A 24,435-nucleotide genomic window follows, 5' to 3' on the forward strand; every position below is an offset into this window, starting at 1 on the left:
GACTGAGCCCAGCTGAGGGGAAGGAGGGGTGGACAGGCAGGGCTTGGCAGAGATGTTCAAAGGGCTTCTGACGGGGCTGATGGCTTCCCCAAGGAAGCTAATCCAGCTGGAAAAGTTAAGCAGCTTTAAATTGGGGGCTGGTCTTGGTTGAATTTCAAGGGGCACTTGCTTTCCATGATGGATTCCCTATGACCAGGCTTTAACGTGTGTCCTGTCAGATTCTGCCCGGGTCTCCTGACTGCTCCTGGCCTTCCTGCTCATCTGTTCATTTCTCTCATTTAATAAACGCACGTGGAGCCTGATGCTCGGCCACAGCTGGAAGCATAAAGGTGAGGATCTCCTTGCTCAGGAAGCTCAGAGCTGAGTGGGAGGGACACCTATAGGGACACATAATAGTAATTTAGTGAGATACAACCTGAAGTTCATGGCTAAGAACCTTGGACTTCATCTTATAAGATAGCAGTCCCCAGCCTTTTTGTCACCAGGGACTGGTTTCGTGGAAGACAATTTTTCCATGGACTGGGGTGCAGGGGGAATGGTTCAGGCAGTAATGGGAGCAGTGGGGAGTGATGGGGAGCGATGGGGAGCGACGGGGAGCGATGGGGAGCCATGGGGAGCGACGGGGAGCGATGGGGAGCCATGGGGAGCGACGGGGAGTGACGGGGAGCCATGGGGAGCGATGGGGAGTGACGGGGAGCCATGGGGAGCGATGGAGAGCGACGGGGAGCGACGGGGAGTGACGGGGAGCGAGGGGGAGCGATGGGGAGCGACGGGGAGTGAGGGGGAGCGACGGGGAGCGAGGAGGAGCGATGGGGAGCCATGGGGAGCGACGGGTAGCAAGGGGGAGCGATGGGGAGTGACGGGGAGCCATGGGGAGCGACGGGGAGTGACGGGGAGTGATGGGGAGCGATGGGGAGCGACGGGGAGCGAGGGGGAGAGATGCGGAGCGACGGGGAGCGACGGGGAGCCATGGGGAGCGATGGGGAGCCATGGAGAGCCATGGAGAGCCATGGGGAGCGATGGGGAGCCATGGGGAGCGATGGGGAGCGAGGGGGAGCAATGGGGAGCGACGGGGAGTGAGGGGGAGCGACGGGGAGAGACAGGGAGCTATGGGGAGCAATGGGGAGTGATGGGCAGCGGCAGATGAAGCTTTGCTCGCTGGCCCGCCGCTCACCTCCTGCTGTGTGGCTTGGTTCCTAACAGGCCTCGGACCGGTATCGGTCCGAGGCCCTGGGGGTAGGGGACCCCTATTATAAGAGATACGTTCCCAGTTATCAGGGGAGCAGAAAGGAGGGAATGACTTGCCTTGTGTGGGGTAGGGCAGTATTGAGAGAAAACTTTACAGAGCTGAATCTTGAAGGATGAGTATGATTTTGCCAAACAAGATCTAAACAAACTATTCTCACTGTCATTGTCTTAACAATGATAGTCACCATTTATTACAGGCTTTGTCTGTGTCAGTGCTGAGTCCTTTATTATCCCCTGAGCACATCATATGTCTCATGTAATACCACTAAATCCCTATAAACACCCTGTGAGTTGGGTGGTCACACAGCTAGGAAGAGGGGATCTAAGATTTGAATCCAGGGTTGTCTGACTTCAAAGTTTTTCCCCCTGTACTATGTCTTCCACATTCACTTATTAATATTAGTGTAAGAGGCATGTGAAATAACCCATGGTTTGGTCAAATCTTTCAATTCAGAGACACGCTGAAGTATAGAGAATGGTAATGCCTTTGCCAATGAGTGATAATGACCAAATAGGCAAAGCCTAGCTGAACTGGTCAAGCACTGATCCGGTTTAGTATTTTCCAGTAGTGGTTGCCTTCATGTGACAAGACTGATCCTGTCGATGATCTCCATGGGTACACTACTAACCTCGGTGTATATGGAGGCATAAGAGAAATTGAAGACACCCGTCTTGTCCTCACACACTTATGATGCCCTTGAAGAGATTTAGACTAACACGGGAGGCAGAAGTTCACAGAACTGAGTAAGATTCAGGGCCAATCCTAGGATGGGGGAGCAAGGGTTTGACTTCATTCCGCCGCAGAAGCTCAGAGAAAGGTAGGACTTGAGGGTTGGCTAGGACCTGGGTAGCAGAGAGGAAGCGGGGCCACAAGGCCCACCAGGGGGGCATGATGGCCTGAGCAAGGGGGGCAGAGGACCCAGATATGGCGTGGGCTGCGTTGTGAGACAGGGCAGCCTAGCGCGGCTGGAGAAAAGGCTCAGGTTTGAAAGACCAGGGGATTCAGTAAGAGAGTTAGGTTGAAGCTGATTACGAAGGACAAAAAAGGAGGCTAAGAAATTTGGATTTTGTCTCCGTAGGCCTTGGCAAGTCATTACAGACTTTTGAGCAGGGGAGAAACAGTATAAACAAGCCTGTAAACTATTTTAGCCTCCAAGGAGTCCCTCTCTTCCTAGAGGATTGGAATCTGGTCTCTTTGAGATGGGTCTCATTGCTCTGGTGAAATCTGAGGCTTTTGCTGGGACAATTGAGTTCAATTAGCTGATCAAGAACAGTCAGAGAACAGGGTCACATTGTCAGGTCCGGCCTCTTGCTTTACAGACAGCAATGACGAAGATTGATGATGATGGCAATGGACCAGAATTCAGAGGTGAAGGGTTTTGTGCAACATCACGGAGCAAACCTGTGGCAGAGCTGGAACCAGCCACCCCAGCAGGGAGGTGGGAAGAGACTCTATCCTTGGGGAAATGCCTGAGGGTCCTGGGAGGCAAACCACACATCCATGGCTGCACTTATGCAAGAATAGGGCCTGGGAGGGTCTCCAGAGTGAGGATGAACTCTTTCAAGGCTCTGTGGCCAGTGAGGACAAAGACTTTGGTGTTTTTTGCTCCTGGGATGGATACCAGGGTGGGGCGACTCCCCCAAAGTGGACAGGGGGAAGGCCTTTGGTTTGGGCCTCTGGCCAGAGATTCCAGAAGCTCATTCCTCAGTGCTGTCCTATTCATCTGCAAAGTGTAAGTCAGGTTGGCTAAACAGGCAGAGGTGTTCTCTAGGGAAGCCTGCCCACCCGTCAGGGGTCAGAGGGTGCCCCAGTAAAATGACCTTGAGGAGGCAGGGAAGGGCCTGATCAGAGCTAAAGAGCAGAGGTGAGAACATTCCATTTCTTGGGGATCTTGTGGGGACAGAGGGACTTTATCTTCAAGATGAAGGTCCTGCTTCCTCCTTTGTCCCTGAAGCATCTGGGCCATCGGTCACACAGGGCCCATGTCTTCCCATCCATCTCTCTCCCTGTCTCTCTGTCTGCCTCCCTGCCTGTCCAGCTGCTTGTTAATTGGACCCCAGCCCCGCCTCAAGATTAGGGCAGCGGTGTCACAGGCTGCCTGCCAGACTCTGTATGGCCACAAAACAGAGTGGGCTGGGTTTTCTCTGGCAAGATCTAAAAAGGCGCACTCAGGACCCTCCTCGGGGCAAGGCGGGCGAGCGTGGGGGAAGGTGGCCGTGACGGTGGGCAGTCTCCTTGTCCCCCAGCCCAGACTGTCTTTCATTCTCCCCAGGGCCTTCTGTCCTGTGAGTTGCCTTCGTTATGCTCAGAGGAATAGCTGGCCTTGACAGAAAGAGATTACAGGCTATATTTCTGCCTTGGAGCTTTCTCCAGGCTGGTGGGAACCAGGCAGTTGTCAGTTCTGGGAAAGGGGAAATGTATGCAGATTGCAGTCCTGCAGCAGTGCCCTGCGCAGGGCACGCTGGCGTTGCCAGGACCCGTCCTTCCTCTCTTAACTGCGTATTTATTGGTCTCTGAGTGGGGTGGGGGGGGGTCGGCTTCTCTCCCCTAAACGGGTGTGATTTCCCTCTTAGGGGCTGCACTCCTCAGTGCCGTCTAAGGGTGAGGGCAGGGGGCAGAGGCACAGCTGGAGCAGAAAGACAGACAGAACAGCAGGCACTGCAGCAGGTCATGGGGAGGGAGCTCCGGCCCCCTCAGCTCGAGAAAGGACACAGGTAGAAGGAGGGGCTGCAGCACACAGCAGGCCCCCCGCCCCTGGCACCGTGGGCTTTGGCAGAGGAGGGGTGGTAGGGCCAACAGCTGAAGCAGCGTTGTCACACGTGACAGGGTACCGTTATGTCCCTATCATTAGACCGTGAGCACCTCAAAGGCAGGGAGAGCTTGTGTGTGTGTGTGTTTCATCTTTGCACGCCCAGGCCCCAGCACATGGTAGGTTCTTAATACGTGGAGTCTAAATTGAAGCCCTTTGCATCTGCTCAGAAGAAGGGAGGAGGGAAGAGTAAAAAGCTACCCAAGAACAGAGCTGCCATCTGCCAAAATGAGTCTCAGACACCCGGGACACGAGGCTCGGCAGAGGCCCCAGGAGTGGCCCACCCCACAACGGAGGGCACACCACCTCTGCCTCATCCTTCGGGAAGCCCAGCATTTACTTAGCACTTAGACTGCAGCCTCTCCCTTTGGATTGTAAGAAATATAAGAAGAAGTGGGGACGTTGGAAGAGCGAAATGTGTGGAGTCAGAAGACGTGCTGCTCGCTGGCTGTTTTCTTAGGCAAGCCCGGTGCTTGACTTTCCTAAGCCTTGTTATCAACCTCGATAAAATGGGGTCAACTCCCTGGCAGGGAAAAAGCCAGCTCTCATAAACTGCAGATGCGACGTGAAACGGTGTGACCTTCTGCAAGTACTCGGTTAAAATTCTTTAAAAGGAATAGACCTTTGGATTTGGCGACGCCACGTCTAGAAACTTATCCTAAAACAATGATCAAGTCTGGAGCAAAGTTCACCTACAAGAATGGGCATTATTTGTTTATAACAGCAAAAACTGGAAATCATCTAAACAACAAATAATAGACATTTGTAACTGTAGTACGCCCGTAAATGGAATGCCACATAGTCGCTGAGATTATAGTGTATATTTCCCTTATATGCAAAGGTATTTATGGTATGTTGCTAAATATAAAAGGCTGCTTCCGGAGCAAACAGAATGATACTGTTTTGAAGAAAGAAGAGTTTTACTTTGCATATTATCTATGGTTATCTTTGTATGGTAGGATCACAACTAACTTGAACATTTCTGGGAATTCCCTGGCGGTCCAGTGGTTAGGACTCGGTGCTTTCACTGCCGGGGCCCGGGTTCAAGCCCTCATCAGGGAACTAAGAGCCAGCAAGCCACACCACGTGACCAAAAAAAAAAAAAAAATTCTCCCTCTTCTTTATTTTGTGCAATAAGCATATATTATTTTGTAAAGGTAATAAAAATTAAGTTATTATATTGAAACATCGCCCTCTAAAGATTGTTTTAAGAGTTAAAGAAGATATTACGTATGAAAGTACCTTGTAAACTAAAAAATGATGCAGATAGAAGACAGGGACTCTGCCCAAGAGGAACCTCCAGTTTGGAAAGAGACGAGAGACGTGTAAGAGAACCATAGCATGAGACAGAACGTGGCGAGAGCTTTCACAGGATGACAGACAGCGTGCTACTTGGAAACACAGAGGACGTAAAATTACGTCTGGCTGTAGAGGCAAAAGCCAGAATGTTCAGGTTGAACCCTGAAGAATGGTGAGGGTCTTGCCTCGTAGAAATGTAGGATTGTGGCAGTGAGAGCAGTGGGAGGTTATGGGGCCGGTCTGGGGTTGCGTCTGGATGGAGGGAAGAGAGCCTATGGGTAAAGGGTAGAAGCTGTGCCCTGAAGGCAGTTAGGGCGGTGCCAGGTCAGACTGAACACCCGTAGGTGCCTGTAAGGAGGGAGTCCCTGAAAATTCTGCAGTAGGGGGTGACACAGCCGTGCACCCATCCCGGGCACTGTCTGGCACGCAGGAGGCCCTGGGTGGATGCAGGGTGAAGCCGGGTGACTGGGAAGCTCAGTCCGGGGGCGGCTAACAAGCTGGGGTGGCTTGGCTGGCGTCGCCAGGGATGAGGGCCCTCTCTAGGTGTGTCCCAGGGAGCGGAAAGGTGGAAGACCACCTTCCGTCTGGACTGGACTGGAAAGCGTGGGAAGTGGGGAAGTGATGGGGGAGGGAGTGAGGTGGGCTCGGGGAGGGAGGATGCGGACTCGTCCCCCAGGTTTGCTGCCTGGGGCGGGCAGAGTACTGGGAGGCACTCACAGAAGTCACAGGCAAGGCCAGTGGAGAAGGAACAGGCTGTTGCGGGAGTACCTTGTGCTCACAGCATCCTCTCCGGGCAGTGGCCAGGGGGGCCTGAGCCTCCTGCCGCTTTGAATGTGTCTCATATCCGTCATCTCCTCTTGGGAGGAACCTGGGCCCAGGGTGGCGAAGGGGGTTTTGTTTCAACCTAGAGAGATTTTGTTCATGGAAATTCATGAACTGCCCTGCCTGCTCTTGGAGCCCCTCTCAGCTCATCCCATCTCCGGGCTCCCCCACTTCCTCTGCCCTGTGGCCAGGAATTCGTACACCCCTCAGGATCCTGGATGCTATGTCTCTGCCACCTTCGCCTCCTAGCAGTGCAGGTGTGTGCGCCTGGGAAGCGGGAAAGTCTTGTTCGAGCAAATGTCTGAATTTCCATTTCCCACTGCAGCTCCCAGCCTGGCCACTGTTTAGCTCCTCCTGTTGCCGTGCCACTAATTACATTCTTTACTGAGGTGCGAGTTGTTTTTACAGGGAGACTAAGATGGTGTTAACTAGGAAGGAATTGTGGATGTTGAAGATGCATTTACCTCTGGTTGTAGGGCTGGGGCTCTGGGCTGGAGGTGCTCCCTGAGGCAGCCCTGAAAACGCAACCCAGGTATCAGCAGCCCCCCTCCACCCCCATCCCACGACCCCATCATCCTGGCCCCAAGCACAGCCTCACTGGAGTCAAATTAGCAACTCGATCCAGAAGGAGAAATTGACATGTTTGGGAAGTGTCAGGCCAGGCCTTATGCCGGCGCTGACCACCAACCTCACTTCTGGTTACCTTGGTCCATTTCAAATATTGAGAAACAAAATGAATCCCCTTTAATCTAAAAGTAAATAGTTAAGTCCTGCAGCTGAAGCCCCCTTTAGGCCAAGGCTGTTTTTCACGGCTTTGGGTCCACCACCCTCCTGACTGTTCCTCCCTCCCCGCACCCCATCAGCGTCCGGACTCCCAGCCGAAGCCTCCCTCACCCCTGGGAAAGCATCTGAAACTCATCCACACACCTGAGCAGGTGGTAACTGCTGCCCTTTCTCTGAGTTCCCTGCACTTTAAAGCAAGAAGCCAGCTGTGGCTTCCCGGGACCCAGGATCACTCAGGGACCTGCCCGCCCTTGCGGGAGAGGGAGCTGCCTGTGTGCCTGGTGCCAGGAGACCAGACGGCGACCACAGGGCACTTCCCGCCGAGACAAGGGTTGGGCTCTAACACAGTTCCGGTGGGTCTGAGCAGCCAGTGAGGAGAGGGGCGTGGTAGGAGTCCTGTAGAGCACAAGAGTATCCTTTACCGCCAGCCTGGGAGAAGTGGGGCACAGAGCGTGTCCCCTCGCTCCCTGCGCCTCGAGCCTCCCCTCCTGAGCGCTGCTCTGCCCTTTCTCCCAGGTGCACTGGCTCCAGCCAACAAGGAAGAATTGCTGGCCCAGCTGGAAGTGAGAAGAGGGGAGTGAGTCTCCTGAGGGCCCTCCCAGAGGCCACCGGGATCGCCCGAACAGTAAGAAACGTTTCTCCGTCCTTTAACACAAAGTTAAACCCTCCAGGCAGATGATCTTTTCTTCCGAAGACCTCGAGAACCAGCCCATAGCATTAGCTGACAGCACACACACACGACCTCAGAAACCACAGCACTGTATTGTTTCTGCTCGGCTCCTGGAGGATGGGGTGAGGGCTATGCCTCGTCCCTGTATACCTCTCTTTTCTTCTACATATTCCATGAACGATAAACTGCTGTTGCTACAGATGGACGGGCTGCTGCTTGCGTGTACGACGACGAGGGTAACACTTGTACAACCCTCTGGAGCGAGTGTTATCACCGGGGGGTGTTTGTGAAAAACTCAGTTCCTGGACCTCACACCAGAGATCCTGATTTGTGAGTCCGGGTTTAGACCGAGAATCTGTACCCCAAGTGTTTTTCATGAACACGGAAGAAACTGTATCCCAAGTGTGTGTGATGAGCTATGAGAAATACTTCCTTAGAGCGTATAAAGCATTTTGAATAGAGAATCTCACTTAATCCTCTTATCAGATAGGGTTTTTTAAATCCCCTTAAGTAACTTCATGATCTCACAGACCTAAGTATCAGTATAGGCAGGGATTAGAAATCCAGTTATCCAAAAACAAGCCTTTTTTCTCTCCAGTATACCATGATAAGGGCTGGATCTGTTATGGTGAGATGGGGCCCCAGCTCCAAAGGACCCTGCCCGGGATTTTGTAAGTTTCCCTGATGTCTTAGGGCCACCATGACCTTCTAGCTCCCCGGTTTTCGTTCTGGGGGGACAGTAATCATTGCCAAATTCCTCACAAAAGCTGGTTTCTCTCGAGAGACGGAGAGGGAGAGAGGCAGGTGGTTCGAAAAGCCATGGCTATTGAAGAGGACCGCCTGTCTGACAGTGGCAGATCTGGCCAGACCTGGCCATCTGCTTCCTGTGCCCTCTGGCTGTTTGGGGAGCTCTGTTTTAGGTGTGTTACGGGGTGGGGAGCACGCTGGGCCTCCTAGAGGTGAAAGCCAGAGAAGAGGGCATATCCCAGGGGTCAGGGCTTCCCCCCAAGTGTGGGTTGAGTGATGCCCACTGCGGGGACAGTCTTTTCAACAATCTTCAGAGCCTGTGCACCCAGTGATGTGGAAAGGAATTCACTGCAGACAGTGGCTGTGGTGAGGGCTTGGCGGAGATGGGGCGGACGGTAAAAGAGAAAAAGGAGGTTAAGGGTTAGAGATTCCTGGTGAACCAGCGTGGACGGATGGGTGTTGTTGCCCAAGTCCAGTTATTTCTCTGGGCCTGGCAAGAGCTTCCTCCTGCCGAAGTACCTATTCCAGAGGTAGTTCAATAGGCAGAGTCCTGTTTCTCTCCAGGATGCTGGAGTCTAGATGCCCGGGAGAATGGAGGTTCCGCCGGCCCTCCCTACGTGGAGGAGAATACATAGAATCTGGGGAAGGATGGACGTGGGTTGACGGACTGCTAAGTCCTGCTGTGGGTTGTGTCTTTCCATAGAATGGAAGACTTCTATGGACGAGATGGAGGCAACCTCAAACATCACCCTGATCTTCCCCCTCACTCCCGAACACACACACACACACACACACACACACACACACACACACACACACACACACACACACACACACACACAGACCACTGAGCCATCTTGCCAAGGGAGTGCCAGTCTGTTCTGTTCTGGGGACTCAGTACAGTTGACACTGTTGCTTGGGTGGGTACAATCGACAAGCACAATTTTTGCAGCTAAGCTGGAAGTGTGGCAATCAGGGAGCCGCCAGCTGTCTCACTTAAATTCTTAGCTCTCTCGCTCTCTTTTTTTAAAATCATTTTGCTTACATAATCCACCCCCTTTTTATTTTCTAATTCTCTCCTTGCAAAGCTGGCACCAGAGGGGAAAGGCTGGGGTGGAGTGGGTAGCAATTACACATCAGTTTGGGGAGCATTTACATTTTGCAATTACAATTTAAAAATAAGCCTCGTTAATGATCTCCACGTGTCAACGACAACCCCTAACTGACATACATACTCTCCTGGGCCTGCCTGCCTCCCCCCTGAAGTCAATGCTCAATGGGGGTGGAGGTGCCTAGGGAGATGTGGGGGGAGTAGGGCCAGCATCTGAGGGGGGGCGAGAGCGATGAGGGTGCCCTTGGGGTTGGCGGAGAGCAGGGACAGAGCTGAGCACCAGAGACCAAGGATCCAGGCTTCCGGCTTCTCTCCTCCCCACTGTGCTCGTGGTCCGTAGCAGCCCACCTCCCTCCACGCCCGACACAGCAGGCTCCGTGTCCTCGGAGGCAACGTCAGGGCTCAGAGCTGGGAGAAGTCGAGCCCCAATCCTGTTCCCCGCCGAGGTGGGCAGTTTCAGGGTCCTGTTGGGCCAGTAAACCCTAGTCCCCCAGAACCAGCAGATGTGCTTGGATATTCTTGAATTGGGTAGAGGGGCTGAGTCCATACGCAGGATTCTGGAAGGAAAAATGATTAGCTGTATCCCGGTTTGGGAAAGACACTTCTCTCATCAATTGGTTACCATATATTTATCGACGCCCTCTGATTCCTCGAGCAGGGACTTTGGAACAGACCAGCCCAGACTCAGATTCTAGCTCTGCCATTTGCTGGCTGTGGGATTTGGGGCAAGTGACATGACTTAAGTTTTCTAACCGTCACTGTCTTGATGTAACTGGGATAATCACGTTTACCTCACAGGCCTTGTGTGAGGGTGAAAGGCTGTAACTGCCGGATGGTACCTCACGTGAGTCTGGCACCTGGTGGACGCTCAGAAAACCTCAGCTCCGCTCCCAGCCCCTCCCCAGTGTGCTCCCTCCTGCCCACAGTGAAGCTGCTTCTTCCCAGCTTCCGTGGACACTAAGGAAGGATGATCCAGTCCAAGCCATCTGCTCCCTGAGCAGCTCCTGAAGTGGACCCCAGCCCTACACACCCCTGCCACCTCTCGGTGGGCTTCTCTGCGGGGCCCTGGCATCAGGCCTCTACTCCAGCATCTCACAGGCTCCCTTCCTGCCTCTGGCTCATAGCAAGCCCAGCTCTCCCTCTTCTGGGCGCTAATTCAAAGGCACGACCTTCCATCAGGCCCCACGTATGCTTATCTGTGAGTGAGGGAGGTAGACCAGAGCTCTGTGAGGTGCCTTTTAGCCTCGGCATCTGTAACTTTCAGATTTTCCTTCCCCACTTGGCTTTCCCTCCACCGGTTACTTGTGTGTGAAGCTTTCCTCTCCTGGGTAGCTTCATCCAGGCCAGTCTTTGGACTGATGACTTGCAGTCAAGAACATGCATTCGTGACTTGAAACATAGAGAAAACAGCTCTTCCCTAGGACAGAAAGAGATCTGCATCTTGCAATAATCTGAGCAAGGGAGACGATCCAGAAGCAGGCTGCTTGGTGTAGGGCAGAGGCCACAGAGAGGGGCTGCAGGCAGGTTCCTTGAGGACAGGGACTGCATCTTATTGGTTTGGGTGTTTAGTTAAACACAGTTAAATATTATGTTTTCAATACTGTTCTAAAAACTTGCTTTGTTAACCTAGGCTATATAATGGAGAGTTTTCCAGGTCAAAATAAATAGATCTACTCCGTTATTTTTGACTGCTGCATAGTATTCTAAAAAGCCTCCCTTCTTTCCCACACCTCTACCCACTAGGTTCACCATCCAAAGTTAACCCCTGACGAGCAGTTTCTGATTTAGCTGATTTTGTGGCCGCTTATTATGTCCTATAATATGCGTCAGTCCTTCTTTTTTTTAAGATATTTTATTTTATTTATTAATTTGTTTTGGCTGCTCTACACGGCACATGGGATCTTAGTTCCCCGTCCAGGGATCGAACCCTCGCCCTGTGCAGTGGAAGCACAGAGTCTTAACCACTGGACCGCCAGGGAAGTCCCTCAGTCCCTCTTTCTTAATGTATTTATTTAGGAACTCCCCCCTGTGGAAGCTGGGGAGATGAGCACGCGTTCTTCTCCTTCCAATTTGTATTCGTTTGATCACACTATGTTTGATATTATTTATTTTTAGTCTATAGTATTATGTATAATACAATGCATATATATTACATAGTACATAGTGTTATACTATTTAGTATAATCGTCTGTGTGCTACCTTTATGTTAAGATTTAGAAGATTCATGTTCTGTTAAATAACTGTGGTTACCTCCGCATTCTGACTCTAGGTTGATTATAAGGTGGAAATGTTATTCAGCCACAGAACTACATCGTATGATTTGACCACAGAAAAGGGAATGGAATCCTGTCATCACCACTTGACTGCTGCCTGGAATCTCCCGGGCCCCCACGTTGACAGCCACCCCTCATTCCCTCCCATTGGGCTGCTGCTCTATCTTGTTTTCTGTTGTCTTCTTCCTCCAACTTCTTTGGTTTGCTGGAATACCACCTCTAGTTATTTTTATATTGATGGGAGGGAAGTAAACTCTGAGTCTTCACGTGTCCAGAACGGACTTTATCTTGTCTTCGAGCTTGACTGATAGAACACAGATCAGGTCCCAAGTTCAACACCTTTTTCTCATAGATCTTGACGGCGCTGCTCCACCACCTTCTTATTTCCAGTCTTGCAGTGAGAATCTACTTTTAGCTTTCTTTTCTTTTTAAAGTTCTGAAATTTCACCACTACGTGCTGAGGCTTGAGATTCTGTTTGATCCTTTTTTTATTTCTCTTCCTTTGCCCTTGGGATCCCTTTAAATCTGAAGTCACCTATCTTGCTTCATTTCATATCTTTATTTATCCCACTCAGTTGTCTCTGTTTTCTTCTTCTGGAACGTCCACTGCCCAGCGCAGAGCCTGGCACGTAGTAGGTGCTCAGTAAATGACTGTTGGGTTCTGGTTAGGACGCCGGCTCAACTTGCTGCGTGTACTTGGATGGGATCTCTGCTCTGTACGGGGCAGCAGTCAGACCCGTCACTGCTCTGCCAGCCCTCCGTCAATCCGCTCTGGAGAGTCTGCTCTGGAGCCTTGGGTCCAACACTGCTCCTGGGCTTGGGGAAGAAGCTAAGAAGGAGGAGTGAGGGGAAAGCTGAGGTCGAGCTGTAGGGCAGCCGTAGCGGCCAGCCTCCCAAGAGAGTTCCCTGAAACCTCAAATTTCTTCAGCATCCCCTGAATGTCCCCCTTGGGGACCTCTCTCCTTGACCTTCCAGATCATTCTTACATGGGCCTTCTTCCCTCTTCATCTCCCTCTGCCCATCTCCTCTACTCTCCACAGTCTCAGCTCACCTGCACACACAGCTCCTGTTCCATGAAATGATCCCTCGCCATGGCAAGGGCCTCATTAGGTGAGATCCTTTTTCTCACTTTTATGAATTCCAGAACAAAGAGACAGCAGACTTCTCTTCCCAATGCTGCAGAGCAGATGCTGTGACCTGAGACAGCCAGGTTCTAAAAAAGAGATCAGAGAGGCCTGCTGTTAGCAGGGATCTGCCTCAGCCTGGGACCACCCGTGCCCTTGGGGAGGCATCTTGGACGAGAATTCCCATTTATTCTTCCTCCCCTCCCCAGAGATGGGCTCTGGGAGCAGATGCCTCATATGCAGCTCCCCTGCCTACCCAGATCAATCTGCTCTGGACAGAATCTCTAGATCTGGGCGTTGAGATGCTGCACTCCTTCTCCCTGAACCGGCCAGATACTGGAAGACCCAGATCAACAAGTGCTCAGATCCCAGAAGGTCATTCTCTGTTCTAAGTCAGAGCACCCTCATTGGTCCCCCAGGGCCAGAGTCCACTGTGTGAAATTGTCTCCTCCCCACTGCACCCCCCTCCTGTCCTTGTCCTGCCGTGAGAGTTGGGGTCGGTCTGTCTTACTGGCACAAGTAGAGGCACAATCTTGAACTTCAAGTCCACAAAGATTCTGTACTGAAGGCAGGACTCTTTCTTTCCACTGAGACCCCAATGATAGGGAATGGGTTATCATTGCAAAGGGCAGAATTGAGGTTTGATGCGCGTTATAATTTTCAGACAAGCTGCTAGTACTCAGAGATTCTGCTGCTAATCTGAAACAGTGCAGTGGAAAGGGCCAGCATATGACTAGGTTTTCCCTGTTAGAAACCCGAGAACTATAGACCCTTTTCCAAGGCTGGAGGTTGAAGGGGATAGAGCTTGGCAGGGGACAGCCAGGAGCCAGTGGGAGGTAGAACACAGCTCTGGTCCTCTGCACTTCTGTTTAATTGCTTCCTGCTTCAGAGGGTGTGGGTAAAAACCCCACTGCTGGCCTGCGAAGATGTCTTTACTGGTCGCCCTTTCAGAATGCTGCCTGGAACCTCTGGAATGAGAGAGGAAGGAAGCGACGCTGAAAAGAAGCTTTGCAGGAAAGGGCTTCTGCAGGGGGTTAAAGTCAGGACCCAGGTAGATATGACAAGGGCTGGATGTTCCCTGAGAATGGGGTGCCCGCAACCTGAAAAAAAGCCAGTACTGCCCAATTGGACAGGCTTTCCAAAGAAAGAGCCAGGTGCCCCTTAACCTGTGAGTCACGGCGTATTTCTCTCCAGAACAGGGACTTCTTTTCAGCTGTGGGTGGTCCCCGGAAAACCATGGGTGGGGTGGGGAGAAAAGGCCAAGCAGAGACAGTCATAGGGAGCCGGCTGACTGCATGCCCCCTTCCACCCCACCCCGCCCCACCTGGGCCGCAGCTCGGGAAGGAGACACTGCCTGAATCCCAGCCAGTGTGAGTCAGAGCCCTGGCCCCAGAGCTGCCTGCGGGGTGTGGTGTCAGGGCACAGACAGCCCCGCCTCCACCCAGCTCCAGCTCCAGCGTTGTGCTCCCACAGCTGAGACACTTGATCAAATTCCCCATTACACACTGCCTTTTACATGCAGTCTTCAACCATGTGTTCCATCATTTCACGTTCGTTCTCGAATTTTGTTCTTTCCCTTCATAATTGAACCCACAGTCCAGTGAGTCCACGATGGAAGCTCAGACCCGCCTCTCTCAGCGATGATGGAAGCATCTCTGTCTTGGTTGCATCGAGTTTATGAGGCCCTGACTTCTTATCGCTGCTATCAGCACTTTGTTTTCCATCTTGCGCTCATTCTTATGCAATAATAAGAGCAAATGCAATACAGTATTTAAATAAATTTGCACACACCCTGCTGTCCAAAGAAGACAGGGCTGAAGGAAGTGAACGGTTGCTGTTAGGAGGCCTCACCATCTGCAGACACAAAGTGCGTGCTTGTTAGTGAGGTACAAAAGCCCACATTTGGCAAACGGGGGACATTTAGGTGTGTCGATACCATGCGACTCTTGGAAATTCGGGGCATGTAGAAGTGAAGGGCAGGGACTTCCCTGGTGGCGCAGTGCTTGGGACTCCACGCTCCCAGTGCGGGGTGGGGGGGCCGGGATCGATCCCTGGTCGAAGGGCTGGATCCCACATGCATGCTGCAACTGGGAGTTCGAATGCCACAGCTGAGGAGTCCACGGGCCGCAACTGGGGGGCCAGCGAGACTCAACCGGGACCCGGCGCAACCAAATAAATAAATATTAAAAAAAAAAAAAAGAAGTGAAGGACAGCCCATGTTGGGTGTCCTGACTGCAGATGGTAGTATTTCCACAGTCAGCCTTGTCTTTCTCCTGCTCCATCTCCAGGGCTCTGCCACTCCGCTGGTGTTCCCCACCTCCGCCCCAAGACCTCTAGGTTAACCGTTTAGACTCTGAAATGAGGCCGTGCGTCACATTTGGAAACTCTCAGTTTCTCCAAGCCTCAGTGTTCGCATCCTGGAAAGGAGACAACAATCACACCTACACCATATGGTTGTCTGTGAAAGAAGCTTAGATAATGCCCGGTGCACGGTGAGGGCATGGTAAATGGCAGTCGTTAATAATTCTGGGTATCATCTCGCCCTGAGCAAAACTGGCTCCAGGGAGACAAACTCATTCTCACTGAGGTGTAATGATTGCTGGGGCTTAAAGATTTATCCGTCCCAGATTTGTTTGTTTGATATTTTAACAGTAAACCAAAGAAATTTAATTGTAATTGTATATATATCCAGGCTCTGTAAGGAGGGAGACCTTGTGAAATCATATTGCACAGACTTTCTTCCCCCAGAATGAAATGCAAGGCAAAGCCATGATCTTGTCTGCTGGGGAGCAGGGGGTTCAACGGGCAAGATGGGACGTGGCTGGGAAGCAGTTTTTCCATAACGTAGAAACACGCGTCGTGCTAAGTCATGCTACGTGCCCTCCTTCTGCCCAGCGGCAGGGCTCCCGGTGAGAGCACGGTCCAGGAGTGGAAAGTAAAGAAGGCTTCGTGGAGTAGGCTTCTGAGCAAAGTTTTGATGAAGGACAGGGTGCAGTAGTGTAATACACAGGGCCTTGCCAGCAGAGAAGCAGAGTAAGAGGCGTGGAGGAAACGTTTCTCAGGAGGTAGACAGGGCTTGCCTGCTCAGCGGGGGCTTGGGTGGCGAAGCCCAGGAACGGACTCGCTGCCCTGCGTCACCACCTCTCAGTGGCAGCCTCCATCCTCCCCTTCTCCCCCTCCCCACCGGGGCTGCCTTTCCAAGGGATCAGGAACATGGAGCCAGTGTACCTGCTCTCGTTCCAAACAGCAGTGAGGACCAAGGGTTGAAGCAGCCCAGCTGGCGTCCTTTCGTCCCACAAGTTGACCTCATTACTGTGGACTCTACCTGGTCCCCCTACCTTTTTTTTTTTTTTTTTGTGGTACATGGGCCTCTCACTGCTGTGGCCTCTCCCGTTGCGGAGCACAGGCTCCGGACGCGCAGGCTCAGCGGCCCTGGCTCACGGGCCCAGCCGCTCCGCGGCATATGGGATCTTCCCGGACCGGGGCACGAACCCGCGTTCCCTGCATCGGCAGGCAGACTCCCAACCACTGCGCCACCAGGGAAGCCCCCCCCCCACCTTTTTCTCACGAGCTCACCTGGGTCCCCACAGGGGCCCAGGGGGAGGACAGCTGTTGGCTGAGTCAGGAAGTATCAGGGATGAGTGGCTTTTCAATGATAAACTGAGCCCAAAGGGCCACTTGCTTCCACAGCCCTGATTCTTGACCTTTTTTTTTTTTTTTTTCTGGAGGCAATTTAAAAAAATGGAACCAGATATCATCCAGCCAGAGGACGTGGTGCAGTCCTTCTCAGAGAGAAAAGGGGCCTGGCTGACCCTTTTAGCATCCTCTGCTTCCAGGAGAATCTGAGAGCATTGCGGGTGACACACTCGATAGGCACCAGGGTCCCTTACCTCTGTGGACTCCCCCCGACCCAGACCCCTCCCTCCCCTTCTTGGTCCCTCACTTCTCCTGCTCTCCTTCTTCTTCCTGGTGCCCAGGGTGTGGCAGCCTCCAAGGCAACTGCCTCCGAGAAGAGAAAGACTGATGGGAGGGAGCAGGCAGGTGGGGCAGCAGAAGCAGAAGCTCTCCTTCCAACTGGGGTCCCCAGCGTCTGAGCTGTTTGTACTGTCTCTGTCTGTCTCTGAGCTGTTTGTCTGCCTCAGGGACCCAGCCCAAGTTGTTTTCTCAGCTCGGTTGCCGTCAGCTCTCGACAAATAATAATAAACCTGGGCATCAGGTTGGTCGAGGGGGATTTCAGTCCCTGGGTTCATTTTTAGATTTGTTTCTCTACACATGTGTGTAGACAAGGAGCACGTGACGGGGCGCCAGGGGAGAAGCCCGGGACTCCCAGCTGTCCTGGCAATCCACCTGCACCACTCCCACGGCAGAGCTGCAGGGCTCTCCTCTGCCCCGGACCACTAGGGCTGCCTGGATGTTTGAAAGAGAAGAAAAATATTTGAATGAAAGGCCTCAAGCTCTCTCCTTTCTCTGTTCCTCCCCACCTCTCCCACTCATGCTGTTTGGATAGAGATGAAGGGGGCTGGAGATGAAAAAGAGAGGGCAGAATCCTATCTCCAGGTTCGAGAGTTGCCTGAGGGATGGGCGGGAAGCTGGTCAAGGGTGTGGGGAGAGGCTTCAGTGACTGGAACCAGTGATGGCCTCGAGACCCCCATTCTTGGGATGCAGTGACAGGGGAGGGGGCTCCTGGAAAGGGAGGACCCACAACGGTGGGTGAGTGTGAAATTTAGGACCAGACTGATGGTGCCTCTGGTGCAGAGCAGCACCTGCCTTAAGGCAGATTGGAGGTGACCATTAGAGGTCATTGCTGTCATCCCCCTGCCTCCCAGCAGGAGAGGCTGCAAACCACTTCTCTGTGAGAAGAATGCAGGGCTGTGCTTACCCTTATAGCTAGCATGCTTTTTTTTTCTCCCTTTCTGCTTTTTTTTTGTTTTATTTTGTTTAAAGGAACCAAAGGGGGAAAAATTGCCAAGTTGTAAAGTGCTTGAAGAGGAGATGAGAATCTTCATCAGAATGCTAAAAGCTGGAGGGGGCGAGTAACGTGAACACTCTGCCTACTATTTATGGGATTGATTCTCAGATCAAGAAGCAAGCAGTCAGATGAAAGGAATTATTGTTAAGCTCCTCGGTAGGAAGATCTAATGGACAATTGCCGCTATCAGGGGGAATTAAATTGCTGTTTCAGTTTGTAAAATATATCAGCGGCTTTTTGAAGCCAGAAGAGGTGTGACAGCCAAGGCAGGGAGGAAAGCGGGGGACTCTGTCACCTTCTGGTCCTCGTGTGAGAAGCGAGAGCAGGCAGGAGAGATGCCAGGGCCAGAGCGAGGGCTGCTCTCCTAACTCTGACCCTGGTTCATTATTTTTTTGAAGCCAAAGTGAAAACGAGCTGCACTGGGGAAGTAAAGGAGAGAAAGCTACAGCCCTGACTCTGGGCCCTGATGTGGCGGGGGCCCCCATGAATCAGAGGCAGTGGGCCAGGATGGGGCTCCTCCCTGGGAAACCCGGTCAGGGGTGTGGAGGGTGACTGACATGGGTCTGAGATTCCCAACAGCTCCAGCCCACGCAGGGAATGTCACCATGAAGCCCCCCCCCCACTACACTGTGGACACACTGGGATCCAAGGTGGAGTATAATCCCCTTCCTCCCAGAACTGGGTCTCCCAGTGAGCTCATCCCCAGGTCCGTGTGTGCATAAATGACCCCGTTGCCCCGCCCCCACGGGGGATATATTGTTATTCCAGATAAAGAGCAAAGAGTAAAATGGCCTTGGGCATGGGGAAGGGGAGGGGGGGGGCCTCGCTGCTGGGACGGTTCACAGTCTGGCTCCTACCCCTTCCAAAGACCACATGGTGGCTCAGGGCTGAAGGAGGAGAGAGAGGTGGGGAGAGAGGGCGATTTCCCATCTCGCAGGGAGGCGGAAGCCGGCAGAGCTGGTCAAACTCATGCTGGCCCCTGCTGGCTCCTCTGTTTCCTAGAGACCAGTGCCATCACGAGAGGGCGTGACCTGGACCACCTCCCAAGTGGGCTTCCCAGAAAAGTAGTGAAGCACAATCAGAGCAGAGGGCTGTGGGTGGCCAAGGGGCCTGAGCTGCCTACTGTCTTGGTTGTCATCTCTGCTGCTTCTCAAGTCAGCAGAGAATTATTTCCCGCTGAGAGTTCCAAGCAGGAACCGGAGGGGCACCAGGGAAGTGGCCCTTCTGACTGGGACGTTCTGCCAGGACTTGGGCTCTGTGCCTGGTGCAGTGGCCCCCGGAACCCGGGTAATGCGGGAGGTGTGACCTCTTAGCCAGCCAGCCTGCAGCACAGCGAGTGAGCCGGGGATCTGATCCTGAGTGCAAATCCTGCTCAGCTCTTCCCCGCCGTCCTTCCTTCACTGTAGACACAGTTACCCTCCTGGCTCCCACGCCCCTACTGTGAGCCTGGTCTTTTCAGACTAGAGGATTCTCTTTGCCCCCAACACCCCGAGGTCAGAAAGATGGGGTGGGGTAGCAGCATCCGCTAGGCCACGGCATTCCGGTCACCTCAGGCCCTGAGCATCCACCCAGCTCCCAGAACACTTGGGGTGAAAAGGCCCAGGTCCAGCGCTTGCTGTGCTGTGAGGGCGTGGCTCCTGGGGGGCTGGCCCTTCCCCATTCCACAGGACCCTTCACTTCTCCCTCACTTTGAAACACTTCCACCAGACCGCCTCACATTTTGAAGCTCCCCACCCACAGGTGCACCCTCTCTCTCACCTCCATCCTCCCCTCCATCCCCACACTGGCCTTGCCCTTGTCACTGCTATACTGACTCCACGCACCAAGGCTCGGAGACCATCGAGTTCCTTTAGCCGCTCAGCTCTCAGCTGTGGTTTCTAACCCTTACTGGCTTTTGGGAGGAGACCTGGTGTGCGTGTGTGTGTGTGTGTGTGTGTGTGTGCGCTCACGCACACACACGCCTGCGTTTCTTTAGATAAATCCACAGAGTCACATGAAATCAGTGACAGGTTGACACCGTTATTTCAAGATTCATCGCTCTGAGTTGCCAGCAGAGGAGCCGTAGCCAACTCCTTCCCACCACCAACACTTTTTTTTTTCCAGGCATAATTTATAGCAGTGGGGTGAATTTGTTTCCAAAAGATGAATATCACACTATCAGCAACAGCTGCCTCTCGTTCTTATTTGTTTTTAAATTTGACTCAAAGTCCAATCCTCTGTACACATCCGAAGCTGTAAATCCTAAAGCGACTGATTACATGATTTAGTAAACAGGTTATATTATATAATGCAATTAAAGCAGGGCTCCGCGGCGCCACCTACAGGCAGCTTCTGGGAAGGGAGCTGGGCCAGAGACTCATTTTGGACCAGGCTCTCCGCGGAAGGAAAATAAACGGCATTGCGCCAGGCTTGAGGCGGCTGCTCCGCGGGGAGAAGCTGAAGCCAGCCAGGTTACTAATGCAGCCTTTTGGTCCCTCCTGCTGAGTTCACGGTGTTATTTCAGCCTCCTGCCAATCTGTCTAGACGTCAGAACCCAGGTCTGGGCAGCTGCTCAGAGGGGCGGACCTGGGGGTGTTGGGGGGTGGTAGCCACCTGGGGGCTCCTGGCCTGGGGGGACGCGGAGGAGGGCTCCCGGCTCTCTTGGCCTCAGGGGCCTCCTTCCCTCCCTCTCAAATGAGGGAGCCTTTGGAATGGAGCTTCAGATATTTCCATTCTACTCAGCAGAGCTTGTGTTCAGTGCTAACCATGGGCAAAGACTTTCAGAATATTCTGGTGAAGTCCCTCATTTTGCAGACCTAGAGAGAAAGTGACTTGTGCAAGTCGCACAGAGAAATGGCAGAGCTGCCTGTGGAATCCAGACTTTTTTGACCCTAAGCACAGGCTCTGTCTGATCATGGGAGTTTACAGAGAAGGAGACTTGAGGCCCAGACTTCCACAGCCTCTTCTTGCAGCAAGGGAAGGCAAATGATAAAATACTGTTAGTGTGTGTCCAGAAGGGCTCCTAGGGGGCCTCACTGCTGCCTCTTAGCTGCCCTGGTGTGGAAGAAAGAAGGGAAGGAGGGAGGGAGGGAGGGAGGGAGGGAAGGAAGGAAAGAAGGGAGGGAGGGAGGGAGGGAGGGAGGAAGGGAGGAAGGAGGGAAGGAGGGAAGGAGGGAAGGAAGGAAGGAGGGAAGGAGGGAAGGAAGGAGAGCAGGGCCAGCTCTCGCTCCCTGACTCCTCTGCCCTGACTTACAGCGCTCTTCAGATGAATTAGGCCCTGGGCCCTCAAGGATTCTAGCTTCTCCAAAGAGGCTCTGTAAGAGTGGGAAACATTTTTGAAAACCTATCCAGGAGAGGAGAGGAGACTTACTTCCCGGGGCTAAGAGAGAAACTGGACCAGAAGTGGGGTGTGGAGAGGGGGAGGGGAAGGGAGGGGTGGATGAAGAAGACAAGACCATCAGAGTGCAAGAGGGTGGAAATGTCCCCCCACCCTATCCTGTGCCAGCCACCCGCCCAGTCTGCAGGTGATGGGCTGGGACAGTGCGGAGCCACAGGGAAGTTGGTCCCTTCATCCCCTCTCCTACCTCAGGCCCTACAGTGGAGGTTCAGCCAGGGTCAGGGAGTAAGAACAGATGCTGTGGGGCTGGCTGGTCCGAGAGTTCCCAATTAGACTTTGTTTCTCATCCTTAAGGCCCTGAGCCCCCAACCCGGCACCCCAGCCCAATTACTGCAGGGCACCGTTAACCCCTGGGTGCCCCAGGCCGTTAATGGAATGTTAATTGGTCTAATGGGTTTCATGTCAACAAGTTCTAATGAGCTCCTTCCTAACCAGCTTGGATCTTTTTCCTAAGCCTGTTTGTCAACACGCTGGCGTTTGGGCTCCAGATGGAGGGCCTCACCTGGCTGGGGAGCTGGAGTTGAGGAAACGGAGTGGGTGCTCCCGGGGTGCCCCTCCCCTCTTCCTGAGGGCTGTCCTTCGGCCCCCTCAGCCACCACCAGCCCATGCACACTGCCTTCCTCGGCTCCGGAGCTCTGGAAAATGGCAGTTTTAGCTCCTTTTGAAGATAATGTCAGTGACAAATTAGTTTTTCTTGGATATCATTGTGGGGTTGAGTGTTGCATTAGGGTTTTGGTTTTTTTCTTTCCCTCCTAGCTGCCGTATAAGAAAGGTTTTCAACGTTAAAAACAATCTTTTGACGTGGGAAATTTCTTGGTGGTAAATCATTCCTCGTGTGTCCTCCATTTGCGTCTTGGCTGTGTTCCCTCCAGTGCCGTGGTGTCTGGTGACAGAGGGCTGGGGCCCCTGGACAGGGCGGAGCAGCCTCCGGCCACAGACAAATGCCGGAGGCCCTGGACAGGCCTGCTGTGCTCTCCACGCTCCCAAAGAAAGTGCAGAAACGGCAGGTTTCCCCAGAGGCCCGGGTGCCCAGCGATGGCTCAAGGAGTTCCCAGCATCCCAGCTGTGGAGCCTCAGCTCAGAGAAGTCAGATTCCCACACTCCTCTCGAGGATGGTCCCACATGGACCCTCAGCCCCCCAAGCCCAGCTGGAGGGAGGAAGGAGCGCATGTGCGGGTGAGGGGGCGTGTGAAGAAAAGGGCGAGCTTCCGGAGATGGGCACTGCGTCTCCCCCAGCATCGGGTTACCAGACGCTTCTGTGCCTGAGCGAGCAGGGAAGGAAACTTAAGCCCCTGATGAAAAGGCCTCCTGTTTTCTTGCAGGAGCAGCCCCCAGAGGGCAATGGGGCAGTGGCCTAGTGGCCTGTGGTGACCCCAGAGGGGAGGAGGGTGAGGGGCAAGGGCCATCTGGGTCCTCAGAAAATTGTTCCCGTGGCCTCTAGCCCCTGCTCCACAGTCCAGCAGGCTGCAGACTGAAAAATCTCTTCTCAGCCTGGACGGTGGTTGTTTCTGGGTGCAGACTACTCTTAGCCATCTCTCTTTACCCCCAGGTAGGGCAGCTCTCCAGCTGTTCCAAGTATTTCTAGGGACAGAGACTCTAAAACGACCCTACCTCCCATTGATTGGACAGTGAACAAAAGAACGCAGACTAAAGAGTCCTCTTTTTACCCCAGATCCTCCTCATTGAGCTTCCTGTGCTTTGCCTTCGTGATGACTTTCTCATCCGTGGAATGAGGTACCAAAAGACCCAAACTCAAGGTGGAAGGGAACCAGTTGCCCCTAAAAGGGGAGAAAATCTGCCTCCAGACTCTGCCCCCAGGCTCCCCCTTCTGGAGGCTGCTGGCACTGCAGCCCCTCAGAAGTTCGCTTTTTCCGGCCAAGGAGCATCTAAGATTGATGCTCCCCGGAAGGGATCCTGCCTCAGTACCTGTAGGCCTCATCCAAAGTTACCTCATCTGCCAGAGTCACAGGAAAGGCTGAGCCTAGCACACCCCTGAAATACCCCCTTTTTCCTTTATTCCCTCCGGGTCCAAAAGAGAGAGATTCCACGTCCAATTTAATATCTCAGAAGTCTTCATTCTCAAGTTCTTTCTGATGTCTCAAGAGGAATATATCCTCTTCCCTCCCCCCCGAACCCTCTTCACTCCACTCTTTCCTTCCTTGGGTGTTTTCCACCTCCCAGACAAGACCCAGCCATGAAAATAGGCAATGGTTCCCCGCCTGTGGAGTTTGGTTTCCCCAGGGCTCCCTTCCGAGCCTCTTTGCAGAAGTAAAGCCTGGATCCCGGTGCCTAGTGTGTGTAAGACGGGGTGACCCTGGGTGCTTCTGCTGCAAAGACGTCCTGGCAGCCAATCTTCTGAAGTGAGGCCAGGGTGGGCCTCACTTGTGGGCAAAGAGGAATTACCTGCAGTCTGAACGTTTCAGCACAGGAAAAGGCATCCCCCCCCCCGCCCCGTGCCTTCTCCACGGGAAGCTCTGTTCACTTTCTTCTTTCCCGCTGGACCATCACCTCCCTCCCTGGGGGGAAGGCCTTGCCTCCTCTCATCTGTCTCCCCACCCCAGCACAGTTCTTTGCGTGTAGTTGACACCTGATAAACATTCGTTGAATGAATGTCTGGATTGCCAGTGCTTTCACATATGCACTTCAGGTCAAAGCACACCTGGTACTTCGGAGACTCGGGTCAGCCAGAGCTGATCTGTCCACCTCTTCCTGAAAAAGAACCAACACAATAAGACACACACACACACACACACACACTCTCTCTCTCTCTCTCTCTCTCTCTCTCCACATAGGGTCCTGGAGACCCTCCCTTTGACTCCCTCGAACTCCCACAGAATTCAGGTATGTGAACATTTTGGAAGACCCTGGGGAGGGTGTGGTGGGAGGACATCAGGTGGGAAGAGGACGGAGCCCCAAGGTCCCCAGGGAGAGGAAGGAAGGAGAGGGACGGTCTGACTGTCATACTCTCAAGGGTTGCCCGCTCATCAGCACCCTCCTGTATCAGGCAATTAGCCGTGGTTTCCAGCTCTAAATATTTCAGGGCATCTCCTGCAGCTAAACATCTCTTTCAGCATTCTGTTTCCTTGGGTGGTACTGCCAGGCTGTCTCCACTTACGCACCACTTTGTGATTCAAGAAGAGACCTTGAGGCCAATGGGGGCAGCTCGCTTACGGGTGATGGGGTGGGGTGGGGGGTGGTACAGT

General features: G+C 53.2%; 1 protein-coding gene across 13 annotated transcripts in view; it reads left to right on the forward strand.

Moving 5' to 3' along the window:
* The window catches only part of PKNOX2 (PBX/knotted 1 homeobox 2), a 309,100-nt gene that overhangs the window by 202,385 nt on the left and 82,280 nt on the right, over positions 1–24,435 (forward strand). For 7 of the 13 annotated variants that reach the window (XM_060304245.1, XM_060304256.1, XM_060304244.1 and 4 more), the window contains one exon: positions 7,479–7,587. The exons of 4 other annotated variants lie outside the window; for them this stretch is intronic. The gene's annotated coding sequence lies outside the window, so the exon portion shown is untranslated. Of the gene's footprint in view, positions 1–218; positions 330–7,478; positions 7,588–24,435 lie in introns of all 13 variants that reach the window. 2 more of the 13 variants (XM_060304248.1, XM_060304249.2) reach the window with 1 other exon arrangement.

Source organism: Globicephala melas, chromosome 8, assembly GCF_963455315.2.
Source record: "Globicephala melas chromosome 8, mGloMel1.2, whole genome shotgun sequence".
In the NCBI taxonomy this organism is placed as follows: Eukaryota; Metazoa; Chordata; class Mammalia; order Artiodactyla; family Delphinidae; genus Globicephala; species Globicephala melas.